Consider the following 22,541-nt stretch of genomic DNA (forward strand, 5'->3'; position numbering starts at 1 on the left):
GTGCATCCCTTCCTTTTGTTTTCCACTGAGCTAGTTCAGATGCTCATCATTTCTCGCTAAGCTATTGTCACAGCTTCCTGATTGCTGACAGTGATAAAAATAGCTAATTTTTTAGGAGAGCCTACTGTGTTGAGTCGCTGTGCTGAGCCGCCTGTGAATATCCACGACACTGTGAATTAGGCACTGCCGTGATTCCCACTTTACAGTGGGGAGCCAGCACTTCAGAGGCAAAGTACATTTCCAAGGTCACATCATGTACATGAGGAAGAGCCATGACTCAGATTCATTTGAGTGTCAATGCCGGAGCTTATATTCCCAGTGCATATTGCTTCCCAACATAAATTTCAGCCTGATAGTCAAAGCTCTACAAAAGGTGGTCTTTTCCCAATTTTCCAACTTCCCAGTTTCCAGTTTATCCATTCCTTCCACTCTAGGCTACTGCTTTTGCAAAAGATAGTCCCTTTATACTGCCTTCCTTCCCATCACATCAACCTTTGAGACTTATCTAAAAACATATACCTTCCCAAGAAGACGCCACAGGTATCCCCACTTGGCATCAATCTCTCCCCCGTGTGCGCTACATGTAGTTTGTCTCAGCACCAGAGCAATGATTTGCCTGCCCTAGTTGTGTGCACACATGTCTGTGTCTCTCACGCGTGTCTGAAAAAGCAGGAGCCGTTGTTGAACTCTTCCCACCCCCTGCCTCAGCGCCTAGTGCAGTGTCTGGCACATGACAAGTCTTCCATAGGTTTTGGCAGAACTGAATAGCAGGCGTGTGTGCTTGGGGTTTGGATGACTAATGGTGGTGCCAGGTGGGGAGTGAGATGGTAACTGTGGTCAGTCTACTGCTTCTGAGGGTCCCAAAGGGTGTGTAGGCTTCATCGTCTACACAATGCACCTTGTACCGCCAACTTATAACTGGAGCCCAATGTTCACCTTCCATAAAGCTTTCTACTCAATAAGGGGCATTAATTCCCTCTGAAACAATTCTTTCTGTTCTTAAGCGCCACCAGCAATAGTGGCAGGAATAATAACAATGATAAAAGCTAACATCTACCAAACTTTGCATTTATAATTTCCGTTTGATCTTCAGGCTGAGGTGGGTACTACTATTTTCCCTCTTTTTCTGGATGAGAATATTGAGGTTCAGAGGACTGAGCCGCTTCCCAGGATCACTCAGCTAGTACGCGGTGAAGCCAGATGCAATCTGACGCCCGCCCACACTCTTAACCACCCAACCGCACCATCTCTCTAGAGGCCTGATGTTAATAAATGTTAGTTTCTCTTCCTCCCCCCCCCACTCAACCAGCAGAGTTGAGAAACAGCAGCCTTAGCTCGGCACAGCTGATGGTCCCTGGCCCTCTGCTTGTCCTCACATGCCTGGGCAGGGCGCTTTTACAGCCGGCTGCTCGTGTGAAGTCGCCCACTCACATCCTGGTCATCGTTAATCCCCTCATTAAGCTCCTCGGGAGGAGGAAACAGTGGGAATGGCCATGGCTCTGTGCAGGTTGGGCTCCCTCGGAGATGGGACGTGAAGTCTTGGCACATCATTGGCCATGAGTCACTGGGAGCCCAAGCTGTGTACCAGGGAGGACGGCAGGAAACCACAGGCCCTGGTTGCGCGCTTGTGGCCGTAGTCTTTCGAGAGGCTGCATGACTGTGGTGGTTCAGCTGCTCCCCGATGGCTGCCCCCGACCCCCAGCAGCGCCGGGCCGTGTTTATCTTGGCCTGTTGGCGCATAGAACCCTTCCTGGCTGCGTCGGTGCTACTGAGGGAGATGCATCCGCTTCCTGAGGCTCTGCTCCCTGCTCTGGTAGCCACAGCCATTTTGTCCAGCTCCTTCCTGCTGTTGGGAGACATGTTTATGGGCAGTTGGGACCTAGGGACTCTTCACCTCGGCAACAGTTTCTCACCAAGCCAACAAATGGTCTTTGAAGTGGTCTTCTTTCCTGAGTGAACAGAACATTTATCCTCCAGCAACAAATGCCCTTTGTTTGGCTCCGAGGTTCACCCTGTCTTGATATGAGATGGTGCCTCCAACCTCAGTGCCACCCAGGAGTCTTCCACTCTCCTGCTGACATACCTCATCTCTTAATCCATTCCTACTGGCCTCAGTGCGTGAGAAGTTCAGTATCTGAAAAATTCTGTATCTGTCTTTTTCATTAAAAAAAAAAGTTCTCTCAACTTATTTAGCTGTTCGTATGTACACCATACTTTGTGATGCCCACAAGAGGGTGAAACCCAGGTCTAGTCATCAAGAACCTAGGGGAGACTTGAATAACTATGAAAAGTTGGGTAGTGTTGCACTATGATCAGAGCAAGAGTGGAGTTGGGTGTGAAAGGAAGCCCGCAAGTAAGTCTCGTCTCTATGGTGAAATGACCAGACAAGTTTCGTTACCCTCAACCATAGAGCAGTTGAACATGCATGTCTCTCTCAGGGCTGCTTGCGAGGATTAAATGAGGCAGTATCATATCAAGCAGTAGCAGAGTCTCTTACACTTAATTAACACCCCGTAACTGGAAGCAATTATTGTTTCTCACATTTAGGATGTGGAAACGTGCACAGGGCATTACCCTAATTTATAAAAGCCTCTTCCAAAATGAAACTGGACAAAATCAAGGTAGAAAACAGCTTCAGGGGTCCACCCAAAGCAAGAAAACTAAAGCAGTTTTTGCTGAGATAGCTATACAAAACTTAAATCATCGAGTTCTTTGTAGAAGCTCATCTGAACTTATCCCTTTGGGATCAAAGACAGATGGCAGAAAGTTTCCACTTAATCCAGCTTCCAAACCTTCCTTCTGCTGCCAGTCATGGAACCAGTCAGCCTCTCCACATTGAGAACACACCAAGAGAGGGCCCTGGGATGCTCTCCCATCACAGCCTGACCTGCAATTACTTCGTAGTTGGACATGGCTACCCCAAAGAGGTTCCAACCATGAATGCAGCTTCAAAGCACTTAGGCCTTGTAGACCATGAGATTGTATTTTTTTTTAACATCTTTGTTGGAGTTGTAATTGCTTTACAATGATGTGTTAATTTCTGCTTTATAACAAAGTGAATCAGCTATACATACACATATATCCCCATATGTCCTCCCTCTTACGTCTCGCAGCTCTGTTTACAATAGCCAGGACATGGACGCAACCGAAGTGTCCATTGACAGATGAGTGGATAAAGAAGATGTGGCACATATATACAATGGAACATTACTCAGCCATAAAAAGAAATGAAATTGAGTTATTTGTAGTGAGGTGGATGGACCTAGAGTCTGTCCTACCGAGTGAAGTAAGTCAGAAAAAGAAAAACAAATACCGCATGAGATTGTATTTTAACATGTCACCCAGAATTCTGATTCTACTTCTATCCCTACCTGGAAACTCACTTTTTCCTCTCAGGTTGCATCCTACAGACTTTGAAAATACTGAATGATAGCTACCCTGGCTCATATGCTCTGAGGAAAGGCTTGCACTCTGGCCAGGCCAGTTTGAACGCAGAGCCACAGTACTGATTTCTGAACCTCCCCTAATGTGTCTGTTTGGCACCTTATATATTTTTGCCCAAGGCTAAGGTCTGTTCTCATTTTCTCTAGATCTTTTTATGCATCCCTAATAACTGCAAGTTGATGTAGTCTAAACACTTGAATTTGTAGCAGCTGCAAGCTTACCTATTTGAAGTCTGTGGGTGAGACTTGGTCCTTGGAGGACATATCAAAAAGCAAGGCACTGAAGTCGTGAGAAGTACCTAAGGTTTTTTTCTTTTTTAAGTGAAAAGACTGAACTCAGCATATATCTTCATTCTTCAAGGTTCTGACCTGGTCCAGATGTTTTCTACTTTGTCCAACATTTTCAGGCTTCTTTTCTGTGGCCATAGGTGTACAGAGTATAGATTTGACTTTCCTTTGAATTTCCTACCATTAATAAGGCTCAGGGTCAATATAAAATATGCATTGAATATCTAGGTACATTTTTCAGAAAGCACTAACATTATTCTTTATGAAACACAATGTTTGGTGTACTTGGAAAAGGTTAGCTTGTTTAGAATATGCACCTTTAAGGAAGCTGAATATTTCTTCCTTGATTCCTTCCCTCCCTCCCTCCCTCCTTCCATCCATCCATCTAGCCATTTCTCCATTCAACACATGTGTACACACTTATGTTAAGCATCTTGGCTCACATTTATGTGAGCCAAGCAGTGAGCTAAGTATTAGAGATTTAAAACAGAATAACACACAACCTGAGTTTTAATCTAGTAGGGACGAAAAAGATGTAAAGTTAAACTGGGAAAATGATGTAAACAAAGCATGAGTTCATTGGAAGAGTTGTACTGACAGATGGGGAAGAGCTTGCTTATAGAGTCAGACAGACCTGGACTTGAAGTTAGCCCTACCACTAACTAGCTCTGTGTCCTTGGGCAGGTTATTTAACTCTAGTAAGACTTGCTTTCCTAGTCTTAAAATGGGGATCACAATAGTATCTACTTCATGGAATTGTAGTGAGGATTTCTGAATGAAATGAGATCATCACGCAAAGCATTGAGCACAGTTCTCAGCACTTAGTAGGTACTCAACTTTTCTATCATTAGAATTAGAGATAATGTCTGAGAAAACCTTACTGGAGAGTTAACATTGGCCTTGACCTTGAATAATGAGTAGAGATTTGCCAGGTAGAAAAGGGGGAAAGATATTGCAAGCAGAAGGAATAGCATGAATGGCCTGGAGTCATGAATGTGTGTGACATGGTAGGCGACAGTCAGTGAGGTCAGACAGAGAGTATATGTGGGTGAGAGTCAGACTGGATGAATAGGGCAGAAGAGTTGGAGAAGAACCTTGTATTCCATGGTAAACTTCGTGCTTAGTACAGTAAACAATGGAATGTAGCAGGGTAGTACTCCAGAAATAAGGGGATGGAATCCTGGAGCGGGGGGAGAGGAATAAGAAACAGTTTCTTAGCTGTCAATTAGCCTCCTAAGCTCCTAAGCTTTAAGTTTTGTTGTCCACCGTCAAAACCTCAACGACTATCAGATATTTTTCAAAGTAGACCAAGGTATTTGGCAAAAGATTCAGTAGGCCTCCTGCCTTTCCTCTTCCTCTGCCACTGCAGACACACCTTCGTGGTCTTCTCTGATGCAAGTAATGAAGGGCTGAGAATTGGGGATTCTGGAGTCTCTGGGTAAGACTAGTGGGATAATGGTTGAACAAGATGGTCTCCAGGGTTCTTCCAGTTTTGAGTCACAATTCCAAGCCACAAAGATTCACCAACCACCTAAATTAAGTAATAGGTTCAAGGTCACACAGTGAGCAAATAGCAGAGCCATCGTTTGAACCCAAGTCATCTAGTCCTAGACTCTGCTCTTATTTCTTTCAAACCTTATTCTGTCTCTATGCTATTATGCCCAACAATTCTGTTCAGGACAAGGATAATGTTCCCTGCTTGTTGTCATTTGTATTTTAAGGACTGCAGTTGTTCTCAAATTCAGACTTAGAATTCAATTTGAGAGCAAGTGGGTTTTGTGGTCTGTTTAGTTAAAATTCTAGAACACAGAGTCTTCAGCTTTTTTTCCTTAAGGACTAGGGCTTGCTCTGAAAAGCATCATGGGGCTGAACCCCATTCAAGATATGGGAGTTGTTTACAGTAAATCTTGCACTGTACTGTGGGTGGCCCTCTAGGCAGGAGGCCCCCGGGGAGGAAATTCCTTGGTCTCACTTGCCACGCTCAGGGTGGCCAGATTCCATTATTTTGCAGCACAGGTGAGGATGAGAGAGACAGTGAGAGGGGGTGGGGGGTGGGGAGAGAGAGAGAGAGAGAGAGAGTGAGTGAGTGTGTGTGTGTGTCTGCCTGTAATAAAGTGCATCAGCTTCAAGCAAGGCTTCTTCTCCTCTTGGAAGTTCAAAGTGCAGAAGTGACATATCCTGTTTTAAATTGAGGATGGTGTTTTCAAATACGTTAAAATAGCGCTTATTATCAAAGGGTAAAAAGGAATATGCTTAAAAGTATTAATACCTTATTGGCTTAGAGGCACCTCACTGGCTTTAAAATGCTTTCTTGGCATGGAGTGTAAATGTTATTGGCTTTGAACTCACCCCTGAATTATGCAAAGCTTTTGTCCCTCTCTTGACTGCCAAATGTTTCTGAGTCCCCCTCAGCAGTGTCTCGCTGAGAGGCCACACTGCCAGAGACCATCGGGCGGCTGTAAAATCTGACAGCCTGAGTGAGGGAATCCAAATCTATTTCTTATTGAGTAGCCAGGATGCTTGGGTAACTCCACAGCCAGCCGTAGATCGCTTTAATGGACGGCAAGGGACATGTCATCTCGGTAGCATCTGCGTGGAGTATCTTCCCGGACCAGTCTAGGCTGAGGAAGGTCCAGGTGTGGCTGTGCGTTTTTTGTAACACCCCTCAGATGTGAGCAAAGCCCACCACCCCACAAATCCTGGGCTTTTCTAGGGCCTCTTCTATCATGAACTTGGTATCTCAATCTTTGGAATTTGAGAATTGACTTAAAAGGTAACTTTCCGGTACCAAGCACTCTGCTCTCCTTCTAATGCTGAATTCACTTCATTATCCAAGCTCTTTAGTCTCTTACAGTAAATAATTGTCCACAGCTGTTGCGAGTTGGTTTATCCTCCAATAAAGGTCAGGATGGCTGACTAGACATCAGAGGAAAAACTTCTAAAATTTGGTGTTTAGACTAACTTACATCTATGTTTATCTCTTTTGTGTTTGTTGTAACTAAATAGGCAAGTGTGGGTTGTGGTTAAAACATGATCAGGCAACCTGGATGTCCTGGTTTTCTTTCTTGTTCTAGTTAATTCTGATGCATGTGAAATTCTCTCCATCATCCTATGCCTCAGTTTCCCCAGCTGTCACACATAGATCAGCAATCACCGGTTTCTTCAGGGACGCAGACTTCCTCAGGGAGGTTAACGGGGATCCACTTGTCCATAAGCTGTGAAAGCAAATACTGGAGACCAGTTTTCTTTACAAGACAGAGGGAGGGCCAATCCATCTCCATTGCCTGACAGGCTTCACCTAAAGCCGAATCAGTCACAAACGCAGGACTGCTGGAGCTCACAATGAAGACAGAACTGCTCCACGTGAAAGTTTACCTTTAACATCAGGAGGCCGAAGAAGCAAAAAGAAACCCTGTCCCAGCAGGAAGTGGGATCCTTCGGTGCATTCCATTTCCCGGGGAACTGAGAGATGAGGGAAGGCTTCTGCCACATACGTTTCCAGATGGGATTTCTGGTCTTGGCTTGTGGTGGGGCCCACACAGGCTCTCCAGCTGTGTCCTGGGATCTCTAGCAGGAGGCCTAGCAGCAAGATGAAGCAGGAGATATCCTCCCAGGGATAAAAATTTATTAGGTTAAAACCTAATGCAAACACAAGTTTCTCTGGAAACACCAACACAAGGAGCAAAAGGATAAGCAAAGATGATTCCAAAGAAAATGTGGCCCATTGTGATGAATGGTTAGGGAGGAGGGGAAGCAAACTGTGGCAAACTGTAGGCTGGGAACAAAGAAAAAGAACCTGAAGGTTTCTACAAAGGAAGCCCCTGATCCCCCCAGTTGGACACATTATCATCTCATGCCTAGAATATTTCTAAGGCTGCTGAATAGGCCTCTCTGACCTCAGTCTCTGATCTGTTGAATAGTTCACTTTCATCATCAGGCTAATTTGGGTATACAGTAGGAGGAGCATGGTATAAAGTAGAACCTCGTGGAGTCAGACAGACTTGGAACTATAAGAGTTACCTAAGGGCACTTCCCTGGCGGTCCAGTGGTTGAGACCGCCTTCCAATGGAGGGCGTGCGGGTTCGATCCCTGGTCAGGTAGTTAAGATCCCACATGCCTCTCGGCCAAAAAAACAAAATGTAAGGCAGAAGCGATGTTGTAACAAATTCAGTAAAGACTTTAAAAAATGGTCCACGTCAAAAAAAAATCTAAAATAACAGTTATTGAACCTCACTGGACCTCAATTTTCTTACGTGTAAAATGGGGATAATAATAATACTATCCCTTTGTAGGACTCTTATGAAGATTGAATGAGATATTGCCTGCAAGGTACTTAGTATACTACCGGGCACATCAGAATCCTTCAATAAATTGTAATTGTTACTCCTCCCGGCACCATCACTTCCCAGCTTACAACCCTTTCATCACTCCCCATGGCATAAAGGCTGAGCTCCTTGTGTACAAACTATGGCTCCAGCTGGCTTTCTAGGCCAATGCTATGCAGTAATGGAAATGTTCTCTCTCTGTGCTGTCCAGTGCGGTAGCCACTGGCTACATGTGGCCACTGAGCACTTGAAAAGAGTATGACTGAGAAACAGAATGTTAAATTTTTTAAAATTTTAACTTATTTAGTTTTAAATAGTCACGGGCAGCTACTATATTAGACAGGGCAAGTCTTAGACTTTTGCATTTCCCTCGGAAAGCATCCATTCTAGCCAAATGGATTTTTTCACCTCTTGCTTTTTTCTTCTAAACCTTCAAGTCTACAGGGTGCTGCATACAGCTGTGTGGTTTGTGCACTGCAGAAAGATGCCTAGCTGAGGGGAAAGTAGGACCTGAAGCTGAGTCAGTGCTTGGCTTATCAACATGCTTGTCCTGCTGTGGGGCTATGTCTGCAGGGAGGTTGGGCCATTTTTTCTAACTCACCTACCCAGAAGGGGAGCCTTACTCAAAGGTGCCTTTATGCCAGCAGTGTCCCTGTGTACCTGTCCTGCTTATTACCTCTCTGGCCAAAACTATCTCGTCTTATGAGACTAGCCCAAACTCCTGCTCACTCACTAAGCTTCTTCCTCCTCTAACCTTCCAGAAGTTTCTTCATCTGTGAGACAAGGTGGAGGCCAGTGGCTAAGAGTTCAGTTTCTGAAGTCATGTGCCTAGTTGGAATCCCTACTTTGTCACCTATATGTGACTTTGGCCATGTTATTTTCTCTCTCTAAATATGTATTCCAACTATACAATGGGACAACAACAATAGCACTTCTCTCGTAGGATGGTTTTAAGAAGTAAATGACAAAGTGGTTAGGTTCGTAACATGGTGCCTAGCTTAAAGTGAGGGTGGATCCCATGTATATACTCTTTTTTCTTTTTTTTTTTTAACATCTTTATTGGAGTATAATTGCTTTACAATGGTATGTTAGTTTCAGCTTCACAACAAAATGAATCAGTTATATATATACATATATTCCCATATCTCTTCCCGCTTGCGTCTCCCTCCCTCCCACCCTCCCTATCCCACCCCTCCAGGCGGTCACAAAGCACCGAGCTGATCTCCCTGTGCTATGCGGCTGCTTCCCACTAGCTAACTACCTTACTTTTGGTAGTGTATGTATGTCCATGCCTCTTTATCGCTTTGTCACCGTTTACCCTTCCCCCTCCCCATAGCCTCAAGTCCATTCTCTAGTAAGTCTGTGTCTTTATTCCTGTTTCACCCCTAGGTTTTTCATGACATTTTTTTTTTAAATTCCATATATATGTGTTAGCATACGGTATTTGTCTCTCTCTTTCTGACTTACTTCACTCTGTATGACAGACTCTAGGTCTATCCACCTCATTACAAATAGCTCAATTTCGTCTCTTTTTATGGCTGAGTAATATTCCATTGTATATATGTGCCACATCTTCTTTATCCATTCATCCGATGATGGACACTTAGGTTGTTTCCATCTCTGGGCTATTGTAAATAGAGCTGCAATGAACATTTTGGTACATGACTCTTTTTGAATTATGGTTTTCTCAGGGTATATGCCCAGTAGTGGGATTGCTGGGTCATATGGTAGTTCTATTTGTAGCTTTTTAAGGAACCTCCATACTGTTCTCCACAGTGGCTGTATCAATTTACATTCCCACCAACAGTGTAAGAGGGTTCCCTTTTCTCCACACCCTCTCCAGCATTTATTGTTTCTAGATTTTTTGATGATGGCCATTCTGACTGGTGTGAGATGATATCTCATTGTAGTTTTGATTTGCATTTCTCTAATGATTAGTGATGTTGAGCATTCTTTCATGTGTTTGTTGGCACTCTGTATATCTTCTTTGGAGAAATGTCTATTTAGGTATTCTGCCCATTTTTGGATTGGGTTGTTTGTTTTTTTGTTATTAAGCTGCATGAGCTGCTTATAAATTTTGGAGATTAATCCTTTGTCCGTTGCTTCATTTGCAAATATTTTCTCCCATTCTGAGGGTTGTCTTTTGGTCTTCTTTATGGTTTCCTTTGCTGCGCAAAAGCTTTTAAGTTTCATTAGGTCCCATTTGTTTACTTTTGTTCTTATTTCCATTTCTCTAGGAGGTGGGTCAAAAAGGATCTTGCTGTGATTTATGTCATAGAGTGTTCTGCCTATGTTTTCCTCTAAGAGTTTGATAGTTTCTGGCCTTACATTTAGGTCTTTAATCCATTTTGAGCTTATTTTTGTGTATGGTGTTAGGGAGTGATCTAATCTCATACTTTTACATGTAGCTGTCCAGTTTTCCCAGCACCACTTATTGAATAGGCTGTCCTTTCTCCACTGTACATTTCTGCCTCCTTTGTCAAAGATAAGGTGACCATATGTGCGTGGGTTTATCTCTGGGCTTTCTATCCTGTTCCATTGATCTATCTTTCTGTTTTTGTGCCAGTACCATACCGTCTTGATAACTGTAGCTTTGTAGTATAGTCTGAAGTCTGGGAGCCTGATTCCTCCAGTTCCTTCTTTCGTTCTCAAGATTGCTTTGGCTATTCGGGGTCTTTTGTGTTTCCATACAAATTGCAAAATTTTTTGTTCTAGTTCTGTGAAAAATGCCAGTGGTAGTTTGATAGGGATTGCATTGAATCTATAGATTGCTTTGGGTAGTAGAGTCATTTTCACAATGTTGATTCTTCCAATCCAAGAACATGGTATATCTCTCCATCTATTTGTATCATCTTTAATTTCTTTCATCAGTGTCTTATAATTTTCTGCATACAGATCTTTTGTCTCCTTAGGTAGGTTTATTCCTAGATATTTTATCCTTTTTGTTGCAATGGTAAATGGGAGTGTTTTCTTGATTTCACTTTCAGATTTTTCATCATTAGTATATAGGAATGCCAGAGATTTCTGTGCATTAATTTTGTATCCTGCTACTTTACCAAATTCATTGATTAGCTCCAGTAGTTTTCTGGTAGCATCTTTAGGGTTCTCTATGTATAGGATCATGTCATCTGCAAACAGTGACAGCTTTACTTCTTCTTTTCCGATTTGGATTCCTTTTATTTCCTTTTCTTCTCTGATTGCTGTGGCTAAAACTTCCAAAACTATGTTGAATAAGAGTGGTGAGAGTGGGCAACCTTGTCTTGTTCCTGATCTTAGTGGAAATGCTTTCAGTTTTTCACCATTGAGGATGATGTTTGCTGTGGGCTTGTCATATATGGCCTTTATTATGTTGAGGAAAGTTCCCTCTATGCCTACTTTCTGCAGGGTTTTTATCATAAATGGGTGTTCAATTTTGTCAAAAGCTTTCTCTGGATCTATTGAGATGATCATATGGTTTTTCTCCTTCAGTTTGTTAATATGGTTTATCACATTGATAGATTTGCGTATATTAAAGAATCCTTGCATTCCTGGAATAAACCCCACTTGATCATGGTGTATGATCCTTTTAATGTGCTGTTGGATTCTGTTTGCTAGTATTTTGTTGAGGATTTTTGCATCTATGTTCATCAGTGATATTGGCCTGTAGTTTTCTTTCTTTGTGACATCCTTGTCTGGTTTTGGTATCAAGGTGATGGTGGCCTCGTAGAAGGAGTTTGGGAGTGTTCCTCCCTCTGCTATATTTTGGAAGAGTTTGAGAAGGATAGGTGTTAGCTCTTCTCTAAATGTTTGATAGAATTCACCTGTGAAGCCATCTGGTCCTGGGCTTTTCTTTGTTGGAAGATTCTTAATCACAGTTTCAATTTCAGTGCTTGTGATTGGTCTGTTCATATTTTCTATTTCTTCCTGATTCAGTCTTGGCAGGTTGTGCATTTCTAAGAATTTGTCCATTTCTTCCAGATTGTCCATTTTATTGGCATAGAGTTGCTTGTAGTAATCTCTCATGATCTCTTTTATTTCTGCAGTGTCAGTTGTTACCTCTCCTTTTTCATTTCTAATTCTATTGATTTGAGTCTTCTCCCTTTTTTTCTTGATGAGTCTGGCTAGTGGTTTATCTATTTTGTTTATCTTCTCAAAGAACCAGCTTTTAGTTTCATTGATCTTTGCTATTGTTTCCTTCATTTCTTTTTCATTTATTTCTGATCTGATTTTTATGATTTCTTTCCTTCTGCTAGCTTTGGGGTTTTTTTGTTCTTCTTTCTCTATTTGCTTGAGGTGCAAGGTTAGGTTGTTTATTCGAGATGTTTCCTGCTTCTTAAGGTGGGCTTGTATTGCTATAAACTTCCCCCTTAGAACTGCTTTTGCTGCATCCCACAGGTTTTGGGTCGTTGTGTCTCCATTGTCATTTGTTTCTAGGTATTTTTTGATTTCCTCTTTGATTTCTTCAGTGATCACTTCATTATTAAGTAGTGTATTGTTTAGCCTCCATGTGTTTGTATTTTTTACAGATCTTTTCCTGTAATTGATATCTAGTCTCATGGCGTTGTGGTCAGAAAAGATACTTGATACAATTTCAATTTTCTTAAGTTTACCAAGGCTTGATTTGTGACCCAAGATATGATCTATCCTGGAGAATGTTCCATGAGCACTTGAGAAAAATGTGTATTCTGTTGTTTTTGGATGGAATGTCCTATAAATATCAATTAACTCCATCTCGTTTAATGTATCATTTAAAGCTTGTGTTTCCTTATTTATTTTCATTTTGGATGATCTGTCCATTGGTGAAAGTGGGGTGTTAAAGTCCCCTACTATGAATGTGTTACTGTCGATTTCCCCTTTTATGGTTGTCAGTATTTGCCTTATGTATTGAGGTGCACCTATGTTGGGTGCATAAATATTTACAATTGTTATATCTTCCTCTTGGATCGATCCCTTGATCATTATGTAGTGTCCTTCTTTGTCTCTTCTAATAGTCTTTGTTTTAAAGTCTATGTTGTCTGATATGAGAATTGCTACTCCAGCTTTCTTTTGGTTTCCATTTGCATGAAATACCTTTTTCCATCCCCTTACTTTCAGTCTGTATGTGTCTCTAGGTCTGAAGTGGGTCTCTTGTAGACAGCAAATATATGGGTCTTGTTTTTGTATCCATTCAGCCAATCTGTGTCTTTTGGTGGGAGCATTTAGTCCATTTACATTTAAGGTAATTATCGATATGTGTGTTCCTATTCCCATTTTCTTAATTGTTTTGGGTTCGTTATTGTAGGTCCTTTCCTTCTTTTGTGTTTCTTGCCTAGAGAAGTTCCTTTAGCAGTTGTTGTAGAGCTGGTTTGGTGGTGCTGAACTCTCTCAGCTTTTGCTTGTCTGTAAAGGTTTTAATTTCTCCATCAAATCTGAATGAGATCCTTGCTGGGTAGAGTAATCTTGGTTGCAGGTTTTTCTCCTTCAACACTTTCAATATGTCCTGCCACTCCCTTCTGGCTTGCAGAGTTTCTGCTGAAAGATCAGCTGTTAACCTTATGGGGATTCCCTTGTGTGTTATTTGTTGTTTTTCCCTTGCTGCTTTTAATATGTTTTCTTTGTATTTAATTTTTGACAGTTTGATTAATATGTGTCTTGGCGTATTTCTCCTTGGATTTATCCTGTATGGGACTCTCTGTGCTTCCTGGACTTGATTAACTATTTCCTTTCCCATATTAGGGAAGTTTTCAACTATAATCTCTTCAAATATTTTCTCAGTCCCTTTATTTTCTTCTTGTTCTTCTGCAACCCCTATAATTCGAATGTTGGTGCGTTTAATGTTGTCCCAGAGGTCTCTGAGACTGTCCTCAGTTCTTTTCATTCTTTTTTCTTTATTCTGCTCTGCAGTAGTTATTTCCACTATCTTATCTTCCAGGTCACTTATCCGTTCTTCTGCCTCAGTTATTCTGCTATTGATCCCATCTAGAGTACTTTTAATTTCATTTATTGTGTTGTTCATCGTTGCTTGTTTCATCTTTAGTTCTTCTAGGTCCTTGTTAACTGATTCTTGCAATTTGTCCATTCTATTGTCCATTCTATCTCCAAGATTTCGGATCAACCTTACTATCATTATTCTGAATTCTTTTTCAGATAGACTGCCTATTTCCTCTTCATTTGTTAGGTCTGGTGGGTTTTTATCTTGCTCCTTCATCTGCTGTGTGTTTTTCTGTTTTTTCATTTTGCTTATCTTACTGTGTTTGGGGTCTCCTTTTTTGCAGGCTGAAGGCTCGTAGTTCCTGTTGTTTTTTGTGTCTGTCCCCAGTGGCTAAGGTTGGTTCAGTGGGTTGTGTAGGCTTCCTGGTGGAGGGGACTAGTGCCTGTGTTCTGGTGGATGAGGCTGGATCTTGTCTTTCTGGTGGGCAGGTCCACGTCTGGTGGTGTGTTTTGGGGTATCTGTAGACTTATTATGATTTTGGGCAGCCTCTCTGCTAATGGGTGGGGTTGTGTTCCTGTCTTGCTAGTTGTTTGGCATAGGATGTCCAGCACTGTAGCTTGCTGGTCATTGAGTGAAGCTGGGTGCTGGTGTTGAGATGGAGATCTCTGGGAGATTTTCGCCCTTTGATATTATGTGCAGCTGGGAGGCCTCTTGTGGACCAGTGTCCTGAAGTTGGCTCTCCCACCTCAGAGGCACAGCACTGACTCCTGGCTGCAGCACCAAGAGCCTTTCATCCACAGGGCTCCTTAATTTGGGATGATTGGTTGTCTATTCAGGTATTCCACAGATGCAGGGTATATCAAGTTGATTGTGGAGCTTTAATCCGCTGCTTCTGAGGCTGCTGGGAGAGATTTCCCGTTCTCTTCTTTGTTCTCACAGTTCCCAGGGGCTCAGCTTTGGATTTGGCCCCGCCTGTGCGTGTAGGTCGCCAGAGGGCATCTGTTCTTTGCTCAGACAGGACGGGGTTAAAGGAGCCGCTGATTCGGAGGCTCTGGCTCACCCAGGCCGGGGGGTAGGGAGGGTCACGGAGTGCGGGGCGGGCCTGCAGCGGCAGAAGCCGGTGTGACGGCGTGACGCTGCAGCCTGAGGCGCGCCGAGCGCTCTCCCGAGGGAGCCGTCCCTGGATCCCGGGACCCTGGCAGTGGCGGGCTGCACAGGCTCCCCGGAAGGGCGCGTGGCTAGTGACCTGTGTTCGCACACAGGCCTCCTGGCTGCGGCAGCAGCGGCCTTAGCGTCCCTTGTCCGTCTCCGGGCTCCGCACTCTTAGCCGCGGCTCGCGCCCGTCCCTGGAGCTCTCCCAAGCAGCGCTCTTAATCTCCTCTCCTCGTGCACCAGGAAACAAAGAGGGACGTAAAAGTCTCTTGCCTCTTCGGCAGCTCCAGACCCCTCCCCGGACTCTCTCCCGGCCAGCCGCGGCGCACCAACGCCCTGCAGGCTGTGTTCACGCCGCCAACCTCAGTCCTCTCCCGGCGCTCCGACAAAAGCCGGAGCCTCAGCTCCCAGTCCCGCCCGCCCCGGCGGGCGAGCAGACAAGCCTCTCGGCTGGTGAGTGCCGGTCGGCCCGATCCTCTGCGCTGGAATCTGTCCGCTTTGCCCTCCGCACCCCTGTTGCTGTGCTCTTCTCCGCGGCTCCCAAGCTCCCCCACTCCGCCTCCCGAAGTCTCCACCCGCGAAGGGGCTTCCTAGTGTGTGGACACTTTTCCTCCTTCACAGCTCTCTCCCGCTGGTGCAGGACCCGTCCCTATCCTTTTGTCTCTGTTTAGTTTTTTCTTTTGCCCTAACCAGGTACGTGGGGGGTTCCTTGCCTTTTGGGAGGTCTGAGGTCTTCTGCCAGCGTTCAGTAGGTGCTCCGTAGGAGTTGTTTCACGCGTAGATGTATTTCTGGTGTATCTGTGGAGAGGAAGGTGATCTCCGCGTCTTACTCTTCCGCCATCTTCCCGGAAGTCTCTATACTCATTCTTTCAATAAATATTTATTGAGCATCTACCACATGCCAGACACCTTGTCAAGCTCTGGAAATCCAACGGTGAGTAAACACAGATAAAACCCTTGGCCACCTAGAGGTATGTGGGGATACAGGTGATATTTCAAATGGTGACACAAACAACTGTGGTACTTCAGTGGGGACAAGTCCAACGGAAAGATTCCTGGTGCTGTGAGAGCCTGTGGTAGGTTTTCTCCTACTCAAGGAGGTCAGAAAAGAGTTTTCTGAGGACAGGATTCTTGAGCTGAAATTGGAAGGAGGGTGAGTAGGTGTTGGCTAGTTGAAGAGGAAAGGGAAGGGTGTTCTGGGCATGGGGAACAGCATATGCAAAGACCTTTGTGGGGTGAGACTGAAGAGCCCCCAGAGGGAAAGAAACAGAAAGGACAAGATGGGGCATGGTATGAGTCCAGGCTGCAGAGGTCAGAGGGGCAGCCTGGGCAGGGTCTTATAGGCATTGGAGGAAGATCAGAGGAATGTCATCGTCTGTTTTTCTTCTCCACGAGACCTCTCTGGCTTTAATGTGGAGAACTGATCAGACGTTACACAGGGTAGAAGTAGGTAGATCTGGAAACTACTGCAGCCCTCCAGGCCAAAGGTGGTGGTGGGGAAAGAGACCCCGAAAATGTTTGGATTTGAGAGCTATTATTATGTTCCTCTCATCCAAGAACTAATGACATACTATATTTTGATGGTTAACACAGTTTCGTGTTTCTATTTTTTCAAGTCTTCTATCACTGTCTGAAATGCTCTCCTCTGTCATTCCAATTAGAGGATAAAGTCTTTGTAGGCAAGAGTTCTTTTATATTGATATTTTATTTGTATAACTTGCCTGGCACCCTGCTTACAGTAACTGTAAAAGGAATATTTGCTAAGGTGTTTTCTGAATTTCATGTACTAGTGAGAAGGGCAATAGTATGAATGGCTGAAAATTTGGGAGGGTTGTGGAGTATGAGATGACAGAAATCTCTTTTTATCTGTGTTACCAGAGGAGCCATGCAAAACCACTAAGGAAGACAAAGTACACAGTTACCCCAACTGGAGGAGGACTTCTTTTCCAGATGGGCAAGCCTTACCTGAGAGAAGTAAGTAAAACCAGCATGACAATACTTACCCCCCAATGTACTTGCAATGAAAGACAAGGCCTAAAAGTGATCTTCACATGTGCTCTACATTACAGAGGTTGGTGTTATTACTTACTGAAACAACACAGAATAGCTCATTCTTCTTTCTTATTCTCTTCTCAACTTCAAACTTTTAAATACTTTAGTTTTTTTGTTTTCAGGGGAAAGCAGTAGAAATCCCAACTCAGGGTGACTTAAGTTAGAAAGAAATTACTCTCTCAAGTAATAGGTGGTCCAAAATCTGGGTGTTCTCCAGGAAAGTCCATGAGCTCAACTATGTGGTCAAGGATGAGATGCTTGCCCATTCTGTCCTGTAGAGCATCAGCCTCAAACCAAAGCTGATTCCCTTCAAAGTCATAAGGTAAGTAGGGTAGCCCAGACAGGGTCTTGTTGGCATGGAAGGGAAAACTCTAGGGCAGCAGATACAATAACACGCATCCTTTCCCATCTCTATTGGAAGAAATGGAAAGTTTATCCCCATGCCGCAAACTTAAACTCATCCCCTTCAGTCTGATTTGGTCAAAAAAGGCCATGCGCCTGTTCCCAGACTAATCACAATCTCCATGAAAACTCCCATTCTCTGACTGACTTAGAATAAGATCGATTTACCCCTGGAGCTGAGGTTAGAGAGGTTTCACGAGCAAAACTGGCTGTGCATTCACAAGTGAAAAAGGGAAAAAGGTGTTGGAAAGGTGACAGCTTCCTAGGATGAGCTGCTCTCTAGCAAAACGAGATGATTTTATAACTCACTCCAGTTCCACTTCATTCATCCATCCATTCGTCCACTCACTCATGAATATTTATTGGGTGCTTACTCTGCACTGGCTCTAGGCAAGCTTATTGAGGCATCTCAAGAATTTTTCAACTACCTCTGCATATATTTTTTCATTCACTTGCCACATACGGAGGCAAGTAGCCATGTAAGAGACCAACCTATTCACGTGGCACATTGTTAAAAACCCATGCTTCTAACACTCAGTTTTTACATTCAGATCTTCATAAATCTGGATTCCAACAGGACCAGGTCACGATATCATTTTGGGCCATTGTCAAGGAGGATTTATGATGGTTGTGTGCATGACCCAGCCATATGCTGTGTCTGTGGAAACACTTGGGTTAGCCTGCTTTAATGTATGTATTGATGACAAAGAAAGTTACACCATACCCCAGGAAAAACACAACATGAAAACATTCCCCAATTTATCAGTGAACTGCCTACAGAAATAATGGCCTTCTTGGTAAAATCAAGACATGATGAAAAATAATTAATAGATACTTCTTGAAAAAGACATAACAATCAGAGGATCTGGAAGCCAGCTGTCATAACATTTCTTGAGAAGAAGGTGCATTTTATTGGCTCCGTGAAACCTGTGCCTTTAGGCCCCTTAGCAAAAGGCCAGGAAATGCAGACCCGACCCACAGATAATGCTGGGTTTTTTGTTCTTATATCCTTTCAGCACAGAGCCCAAGTCTTGGGAAACAAGGTATGATTTTCTGAACTGAACTGATCGTTTCCTGTGGCTGATCTGAGAAATCTGGAGCGTCTTTCGTGGTGATCTGAGAGAATGGGATCCCTTATCTTCACACCCATAAATCACTCAACTTCGTGGATGAAGCTGGGAAAGAAGCCTACAGGATATATATGTTATGTAGGTAGGTACAAAGATTAAACAAAATACTGCATATAGAGAATACCAGTAAGGGAAGGGGATGGGGAGAGGGGTTGACTACAAAATGGCAGCGTGAGGATATTTTTTAGATGAATCTGTTCTATATCTTGACAGTGGTGGTGGATACATAGCTGTGTGCACTTGTCAAAAGTCATAGCTCTTTACGTCAAAAAGAGTTACCTTTAATATATATTAATAAAAAGTAAATAAAATGCCCACACACAATTTTTAATTAATAAATCCCCAAGTGCCAAGCTAGATTTTCATAATAATAATTTAAAAATACAGCCCCCAGCTTCAAGGAGGTAATCGTTTTGGGGGACAGACATGTAAAATGTTAGCTTCCTCACCATCTCCATAAAAGGTCTCTTCACATACACTCAGCTCTCTGCTTCTCAGATTTGTCACTCTCCTGGCCCCTCTGCACAGGCTATTCCCGTTGTCTGGAATATTCTTCTCTCTTTTTCCCTGCAGTTGGTTAGTTCCTCTTGATCTCTTGGATCTCAGCTTAGTCACCTCCTCCAGGAAGCATTTCTGGAAGGCCTCTTCGCCAGGCTCAGGTGTGCGTTCCTTTCGGGCCCTCCTCAGCACCTCCCGCCTGTGACTCTGCTTACATGCCTGGTGCTTTCATGGATTGTGGGTTGATGAGGGTGGGAACTCTGAGTCTTGTTTGCTTGTGTAGCCAGCACCCAGGACAGTGCCTGGATGGTAAGTGCATGGTAAAGTTGACAGTACGTAATGAAGAGTAGAGAAATAATTTTTAGTGGATGACAGGTTAATGGCAGGATGATAGAGAGATTCTAAGTGAAGAATAAATAAGGCCCACCCTGACATCTCTGCTTAGTTGTGGTTCTTGACCTTGGCAAGTAACAGGAGCCAACTTGAGCAAACTTACACAAAATAGAGACTTTATGGACAGGATATCAGAAGAACTCTGAAACTCAAAACTCATTGGGTTACACGAAAAAATAGAACCAGCAACTGAATAGCTTTTGGAGACCGAGACAGCATTTTTCCTCCACCTCTAATCTCCTTTTTTTTTTTCCTATGGCTCAATTTCATTCCTCCCTCTGATCCAACTTCATTCTCCTCTGTCCCTGGTGCACATGTTGGAAAAAGCACACCCAAGAACTCGATGTCCCTTTTCCTTGAAAGGAACTAGTCCAGACTAATTGCTATCTGTAAATCCCAACATCAAAATCCTGGAAGGAAGAATCCAGTTGTTTCACTTGGGGCCAGATCTCTACCTCCACATCAGACAATGCTGTCAGGGTGTGGATTCCCATGGCACACACGTGGCTGCCAAGTTGACTCTGCTCTTAGAGAAGGAGTTTTATTTTGGGGTTGAGCAGACGTGCCAATTGGCCACCACTGTTATGACAGACAGACTTATTAGGTGACCCCATGATCTTCGTCTCCTGGTGTTTGTGACCTTGGGTGTGGGCAAGGCCTGTGACATGCTTTTATCCAGTAGCATATGACAAAGGTGATATATGTGATTACAGGTATATGATTTTGTAACATAAGATTGTAGCATCCATCTTGCTGCAGTCTTCCCCTCCCTTCATTTGAGGTGGCAGGTGATCATGTTGGGAGACCCTACATGCTAGGAGCCGAGGATGGCCTCTGGTCAACAGCCATCAAGAAACATTAAGTCCTCAACGCTATGGCCGCAAGAAACTAAATTCTGTCAACAACCTGAATGAGCTGGGGAAACGATCCTTCCCTAATCGTCTCAGATGAGATCACAGCCCAGCCAATACTTTAACTGCAGCCTCGTGAGATCTTACTTGGAGGACCCATCTAAACCATGCCTGGAAATTCTGACCCACAGAAACTGTGAGATAATTAAATGTAAGCTGTGTGGAGCTGCTAAGTTTGTGGTGATACTGTTACACAGCAGTCAAAAACTAATAAAACCACACAATATTTTTCAATTAAAGGTACATAAAAAGGGTCACAATTTCTCAGTAAAAACCTATAAAGTAACCTTCAAACTAAGGCCACACTGTTCTGGGTGGTCAAAGAATGGCACAAGAGCCACCCCTGATGGTCAGTTGCAGAGATGCTCTGAGCCGTCAGCAGGAAGTCACACAGTAGAGGAGGTTTAACGTTGATCCCCCAGCCCCTGCCAGGATGCAGATGTTTTCTCTTGGGAAATTTGTTCTCAGAACATGGAGTGGTGAGCTCACATGGGGGCTTTGAGGTATCATATTTAAGATGCCAGCCTCAGGAGTTCACAGTGGTAGGGAGCCCAGAGGCAGCAGGTAGGTGGCCCAGGGAGAAGTGTGAGGTGGAGTAGCAGGAAGGGCGAGGCAGCCAGAAGTGGTGTTCTGTTCTGGAGTGGTGTCTGCGGTGTAGCTTTACTCTGCCTGAGCTAATGGTGGGCTCAAAGATACTGATTTCTGACGCTGCTAAGTTGGGAGTGCGGGGAGGGTTTCGGTGTTGCACACGCCTGCTTCAGGGCACAGGTCTTCATCTCTCAGCTCCAACTTTAATTACCATAGGAAAGAGAGCTAGTTTCTTCTCTTCCCACGGAGTAGGGAGTGACTGTAATGCTGGAAATATCCACAGGATTGTCCCAGACTTTACTGACAAAAATTGCCTATGATACTTGTTAAAACTCCAGATTTCCAGAACTCTCCCTTGGAATTCCTGCTTCAGTTGGTCTAGGCTGGGCCCAGGAATCAGGTCTTTCATCAAGCCCTCATGTGACTTGTGTCTTCAGGGCAGTTTGGGAAACTTCTGTACATGACTGTTTGTGGAGTTTGTCCAGCATGATGTCAGTGGTTCTTACCCTATGCTGGAGAGGTGGCTGCATTCCAAGATTAGAATATGATGCCCATTTGAGCCCACCCCCCTCCCCCAACCCTGAGTACTGCATAGAAAGCTCAGAGAAGCCCTACAGCAAAGGATCCGTAGATACACTTCCCAAAGGGACTGGGTCAGGAGACTGCCCTAACTATCCCCATTGCCCACCCACACACCCGAGGAAGGTACCCTCCAGGAGGGCGTCTTCCACTAAGACTCTTGGGGAAATAAAACACATGCACCAAAATCGATGTTCACAGACAGAATGCACCTGAACCTTCATGGTCTGGGGGAAGTCAGCCAAAACCCCTCACCCTTCCTGCCCTGTTTGTCCTTGTTTCCTCTGGACCAGGCAACCCAGTCAGGCTGGCTCCTGTCTTGGCTTTCGTCGCTTTTTCTTCCTCATCAACCCGCTACCCTCCCCACTAAAATGCCATCCTTAATAAGCCCATCTGCTCACATGCTCCAGTTCTGCATGACACCTCTGTTGGAAAGGGCCAGCAGAAGCAGCCTCACTTCCCCTTGGTGTACACCAGGAGAACTGTGAACAGGGGAGGGAGCCCAGTGTGATCTTGTAAGGCAGTGGAGGATGAAGCCTGACTTTCAGGAAAAGCTCTTTTGGCTTCTGAGCTCTCTTCTGTCTGGCTTTGCCCCTCCTTCTCTGGCCAGTCCTTCTGGCTGCTGGCTGTGGCCTCCCTGAGACCAGGCCAGCCAGTCCTGAAATATGTGCTATAAGGGCATGTCCAAGGACAGGCAGGAATTGACAGCCTCTATTCAACAAATGGACCCAGCACAGCTCCTGGCAAATAGAGGTGCTCCAGACCCCATAAAACCACATGGCTATTTGGTCTCCAAGAGGCATGGCTTGCATAAACACAATTAATGAGTCAAAAGTAATAAAAAGGAGCAGAGTTCCTTTACTCCTGTATTTTGAAAATAAGAAAGAAGA

Source organism: Pseudorca crassidens, chromosome 10 (genome assembly GCF_039906515.1).
Source record: "Pseudorca crassidens isolate mPseCra1 chromosome 10, mPseCra1.hap1, whole genome shotgun sequence".
In the NCBI taxonomy this organism is placed as follows: domain Eukaryota; kingdom Metazoa; phylum Chordata; class Mammalia; order Artiodactyla; family Delphinidae; genus Pseudorca; species Pseudorca crassidens.